The sequence below is a fragment of the Psammomys obesus genome, unplaced genomic scaffold (assembly GCF_907164565.1).
Source record: "Psammomys obesus unplaced genomic scaffold, mPsaObe1.curated_primary_1811, whole genome shotgun sequence".
Taxonomy (NCBI): domain Eukaryota; kingdom Metazoa; phylum Chordata; class Mammalia; order Rodentia; family Muridae; genus Psammomys; species Psammomys obesus.
This window is the reverse complement of record NW_026585609.1, coordinates 4,824,392-4,830,832: the sequence shown is the minus strand read 5'-3', so window position 1 is coordinate 4,830,832 and position 6,441 is coordinate 4,824,392.

Genomic DNA, 6,441 nt, shown 5'->3' with positions numbered 1-6,441 from the left:
ACACACACACACACACACACACACACACACACACACACACACACACACGAGAGAGAGGGGTGGGAGGAAATAACAAAAAAATTGGTTTTTTTTTTTTGTTTTTTTTTTTTTAAAGTTGGAATTGGTAGCCAGTCAAAGAGAATAAATACTGCAAACATTCCAGAAGGGAGAGGGCGGTGTTGAAAAGATCAGTAGCAGAGTACTAAAAGTCAAATTGGCTTTTACTTCTCGGTGTTACAATATTCAAGAAGAATATGGAGTGTCAGCCTAAGGGCTTTTTTTTTTTAAAGATTCATCTTATTTTGCATGCATGAGTGTTTTTCCTGCATGCATATCTATGCACTCCATGGGTGCCTGATGCCTGTAGAGATCCAAGGATCCCTTAGGACTGGTGTTACAGATGTTATGGGCTACCGCATGGGTACTGAGGAGTCAGCTCGGGTCCCCTGGAGGAGCAGTCAGTGCTTCTAACCAGTGAGCCATCCTTCCAGCCCCATCCTCAGACTTTTGGATGGAAAAGGTTGACCATGGCATTTTAGGCACAGTTGATTCTGTCAGGCACGAAGAAGAATTTTCAGAGCCACAGGAAACACAACTTGTCGGAATCACTTTGATGCTTGCCAACTGACCGACAAGTTCAAATCAAGACCTAAGGCATATCAAACTGATAATGCTGGCGCCTTCGTCAGGAACAGAACAGGACTTCTCAGGTGGCTTCTGCCACTCAAGCACCGCTCACTCAGCGTTTCCATCAAGGCTGAACTAGTTTTTGCCAGGCAATGCAGGTATGATCCACAGGCTATACTTTCTGCAGCATGGCTTTTTTGTCAGTTTCTGGTGTGGGGTGATGATAGCGCGAGGCCCTTTTGAGTGAGCGCTGTTCTGTGCGGATGGATTGTTAGTCAACAAAAGTTACATAACGGAAGCAGCGTTACATAAAAGCCATAGTGGCCATTTTCATTGCCAAATAAATTGAGAAATTATTTTGCGCATCCTGATGACTATTTTTGAATAATGATTGTATGATATGTATAAAAAAATTACCTATGAAAAGCAAATGACTAAGGGTGCCGTGCAGTTGGTCCTCCCTGTCCAAGGACTGTGCACCTGGGGAGTCAGGCAACTGTAGGTTACAGATACTGGAGAAACAAAAAGCGGCATCCATAATATGCATGTATAGACTCTGGCTTGTGGAGACAAGGTCTCAGTGCAGCCCTGGCTGGCCTCGAACTAACAGAGACCTGGCTGCTTCTACCGCTCTCCCAAAGGCTGGGACTATAATCGTTGCAGCACTATCGTGCCTGGCTGTACAGATTTTTCTCTTTTCTTGTCACAAAAACTGTTTACTCAGCACTTACAGTAGGTCCTATAAGCAACCAAGGAACAATTTAAAGCAAACACAAGCAGGGTCTGGTAGCACATACTGTAATCCCAGCACAAGACAGACTGAGGCAGGAGATTAGCCTGCACTATGCAGCAAGACCCTGTCTCAGATCCAAAAAGCAATAGATAAAAAGAGGACAGATGTGGTGGCTCACACCCAGAATCCCCGGACTCAGGAGAACGAGGCAAGACAGTTTCTGCAAGTTTGAAGTCAGCCTGGGCTATAGTAGCAAAACAGTGAGTCCTAGGGCAGCCTGCAACACAGAGTGCAACTATCTAAAACCAAATGAAGCCAAACCAAACCACGAGGCTGGGAAGATGACTCCAAACGTGATTTGTGCTTGGCTCTCCACAAACCACCCAGGAGGGTGCTCATTTGTAACCTCAGTGCTGTGGAAACAGAGGCAGGTGAGTCTCTTTGGCAAGTTCTGGGTTCAAGGAAAGACCCTGTCTGGAAAAAAAAAAAAAAAAAAAAAAAGGTGGTGTTGGAGCTGGAGAGATGGCTCAGTGGTTAAGACCTAACTTTGGGTGAATCAGAAACACTTCATAAGAACCACGCCATGGATTTAATGAGCACAACAGGGGATGAAATCTCGAGTGTGTCCCTGAGGTTTCAGCTCAGCAGGATCTCCCAGCTGTCCATCTAGTCCTGCCTTTGATAACTGTGGTTCTAAATGGCTTGTGCCAAAACTGAAACCATGACATTCTCAGGAAGATGGCTGGAACTGGAAATGATTATAGGTTAAGGTCAGAAAGGCAAGCTATCATGTTTCTCTCACAGGAGGAACGGAAATTCACAGTTACTCACATGTATTTGTATGTGAATGTATGCAACAGAGAGAGAGAGAGAGAGGCAGAGAGAGAGAGACAGAGAGAGACACCTACCACCACCACCAATAAAACCTTATTTTGTCCTAGGGCCAGCAGAATGTCTCAATGCTGTGCAAGCCCCACCTCCTGAGTCTGGCCCACGGAGCTCACCTAAAGCTGGAAGGAGAGAATCAGCTCCTAGATGTTGTCCTCTGACTCCCCCATGGGCACCCTGATACATACACACCTTCACTCACAAACATGTCACCCATGCACAGGCCTGCACACTAGCATACACACATGTTAAAAATAGCTAACAACCTGGGTCCTCTGCAAAAGCACTGAGTCTCTTATACAGCGATCCACCTCTCTAGCTTTTTTTATTTTTTAACTCAGAGTGTTGTTCTGTAGTCTAGGCTTGCCTTGAGCTCAAGATCTTCCTGATTCAGCCCCCGAAGTACCATCTGCCCTTCTGAATGAAGCTAAATCAAAACAGGAAGTTCGTTCTCAAACCTCCTAACCACGGACCGAGTCTCATGCACCGACATTCTGGTGTGTCTGAGTGGATGCAGGCGGAGTTTCGCCTTTGGATGCTCTCTCGGTGGGGTGGGGATTTTCTTTTGTAACTCCTGTAATTTCCTGGGTTCTTGGGTGTGAACCTTGGAAAAGACAATCTTGTTTCACAATGAGACAAGATTAGACCTCCCTCTTTTTTTTTTTTTTAATTTAAAATTATGTGTATGCCCATGTGTCCATGTGTAGGTATGTGTACATGAGTTCAGGTGCCTGTGGAGGCCAGAGGTACCAGATTTTTCTGCAGGTGAAGACACAGGCAGTTGTGAGCCTCCTGATATGGGTGCTGGAAGCTGAACTTGGGTCCCCGCAGGAGCAGTACGCCCTGTCTCACCAGCTGAACCCTCTCTCCAGCTCCTGGACATCCCTTTGAGTTTCCTCCCTTGCACCCTCTCATTCTGTTGTGTGAAGCATACGGTGAAAGTATGTGCCTTTGGGGTAAAATTATACCACTTCATAATTTCATCTTGCCACCAACCACATAGCAAGTTTAGGGTTCCGTGCTGTTGTTTTCTCTCTGCAGAACTATCATGATGACAGGCTCTAGTTCATAGGTTTTTCTTAGCTTAGCTGTTTTGGTTTTCTGAGGCAGGGCCTCACTCTGCAGACCAGGCTGTCTATGAACTCACTATGAAGCCCAGGCTTGGTGTCACACTCTTGGCAATCCTCCTGCCTCAGCCTCCCCTGTTTGAAGCATGACTGTGTAATGTTTCACGGTGCTGCATGTCCCAGCTTTGAAGACACAGCTAAACTCCCCCAGTTCCTCTTTGTGGTCCACCTTGACAGCGGCTTCCTTTTTTGGAGTCCAATTCAGGACGGAACAGCCACCCTTGTCGCACAGCATCCAATTCACTTCGCCAGAGATCTCCAGGGGCTAACATCCATGGCTGCTTTTTTTTCAGCCTGTAAAGTGCTTTTCAGTGCCACTGACACATCCCACATGTTAGGCACACCCTTCCCCAAACATTCAAGGTCACCTGAGCCCAATTGCAAATGCCATCGATGGTCCCTCCGCACCCCACCGGAGGCATGTGCCTTTGTACTCTCTCTCAAGAGGTCCTGAGAGAGAAAAGTGCTGACTCTGGGGAGATGTGAGCCATAACGAATCCTCCCTTCCCCACGATGCTTTTGCCACCTGTCCTATGTCTCAGCAAGGGGATAAGTAACCACTGGAGCCAGGCTGACGTTGGACAGATTCCTCATCCTCCTACTCGGCTTCCCCAGCACTGGGATTGCAGGCGTGCCCCGCCATGCCCAGCTTGTGAAAACCTAAAGGCATCATGGAAAACTTGACTCTTAAGCCACACTGGAACAAAGCCGAGTACTGTGCCTGTCAGTGTTAATAACCTGGCCGATAGCCATCTATTGATTTGCCTCTTGTCTTCTTCCCTTTACAATATGGATGTTTTTGTTTTTGTTTTTTTCTAGAAACATAACAAGAAAAGGCTAGGGATCAGCTCATCGACAGAGCACTTGTCCATGGACAAAGCCCTGAGGCTGGTTTAAGCACTACAATGTACTATGTTCATGATGCATGTATATGTATACAAATATGCATGTAATATCATTCTTACACAAAAAAAATAACAGTTCGTATTGACTATCTGGTCAGTTTATAAATTTCTCCATTTATCAGGCTGACTTGATTTTCTTATTTCTTTTCTTTAGATTAGAATCCGAGCAAGAGTGTAGCCCGAGGTAGCTCAGTAACCAATTTGTTTCCCACAGTAAGGGGAACAAGGACTATTTCTGACAGGAACTCAATGGCAGGCTCTTTGACCTCCCCACCCCCCAAGGGAGGAGCAGTCCTGTTAGGCCACAGAGGAGGACTTTGCAGCCATCCCTGAAGATACCTGAGAAAACAGGGTCAAATGAAAGGGGAGGAGGTCCTCCCCAATCAGCGGACTTGGAAAAGGGCAGGGAGGAGATGAGGGAGGGAATGAGGGAGTGGGATACAGAGTTAACAAAATGTAACTAATAAGAAAAATTAAAACAAAAAATTAAAAATAAAAAAAAGAATAACCAGTTAGGGGAAAATAGCATTAAAAGTGGAAAGTTGTTTTTGGGAAATTAAAAAAAAAAAGAATCCGAGGAGGTCATACTGCTCATGAACATGCGCCGTAAGTCAGGTTAGACTGCCACTCCTGTTTCCTCCTCTTTAATTGGTTGTACTGTTTATTTGTTGAAATTTGGCATCAGACCACTGTCCTGTAAGTTTGATACTCTTGAGTTTTGCTGAATGGTTTATTTTGTTTAAACAGCATTTTTGAGTTGTAATTGGGCTATAAGAAACTATATACAAGTATATACTATATACTTGGTGCATTTTGGCATGAATATTCTTGCTGTATCCAGATAAAGAATTTATTATATGTGAGGGTATTTTCGTTGTTGTTGTTTGGTTTTGGTGGGGCACGGGGGACAGTTCTCCATATTTAGCCCAGGCACGTCTCCAATTTGTGATCCTCCTGCCTCAGCCTCTCAAGTGTGTACCACCACACCTCGAACACTGGGTGCTTGGCTAACTCAGTTTCTCTTAGTAATTCTTCTGGCGATTCCCACTGTCCCATCTTGAGTCGTGAATCTGCTTTCCATCAGTGCCATTTGCCGCTGCTAGAATTCTTGCCAAGTGGAATATTGTATTTGTATGTGCTTTTTCTGATTTCACCTGGTTCATACATGAAGCCTAATAACTTCAAGACCCATCGGAGCTGTTTCTGCATATTGCTGAGCAATGTCTCACCATGTCTGTATGCCAGAGTTTGTTACTCATTTCTGTTTTGTTGTTATTATTGCTGGTCTTAAATGTGCAGCAACGTCCCTGCCTGTTTCTCTCCAACTCTGGGATTGCAGGCATGTACCACCATAGCTGGTGAACCATTGGCCCTACTTATGAACATTTGAGTTGTTTCTAATGTTTGGCTGTTATAATTAAGGGTTCTCTGAACATACATGGTCAGAGAAGACTTTGTACGGATGCTGGGTAATAGTTAGGAAAATGCCCTAGAGTGGAATGGATGAGCTATGTGATGACTATGTTAAACCTTTAAAGACTCTGCCAACTCATTCTGTAAAGAGGCTGCACAATTTACACTTCTACCAGCAGGTATGAATGTTACTGCCTGTGGGTATTTGCCAACACGTGTTATTATCTATGTCAAACTTTAGCCATTACTTACTAATGGTAAATACTTACAGTAAATACTAATAGCCATTATTTACTAAAACATCTCATTGTTTTTTTTAAATTTGAATTTCCCTAATGATATATGTTGTCAAAATTTTTGTTTGTTTGTTTTGTTTTGAGACAGGATCTTGCTATGTAGCCCTGGTTGGCCTGGAACTCTCTGTAGACACAGTTGGCCTTGCACTTTGTCTTATCTATTTTTTTATTGGTGTAAAGAGACAGCAAAGCCATTTCAAGTGCATTCTCTTTACTTTGTGCTTGGTGTTCACGATGTGAGTGTCCAGCTGCTGCTCTCTAGGCACCTGCTTCCTGCTTCCTGCTGCCTGCTGCCTGCTTCCTGCTGCCTCGGTTCTACTCCTGCAGAGTGAGAGAGTTCATCATGATGGAGAAGGCATCACAGAGGCAGAGAAATCATAGCAGCAGGACCAGAATGACAAATGACCATATTTCTTATGACATACAGGAAGAAGAGCCTGGTGAGAGGGTGG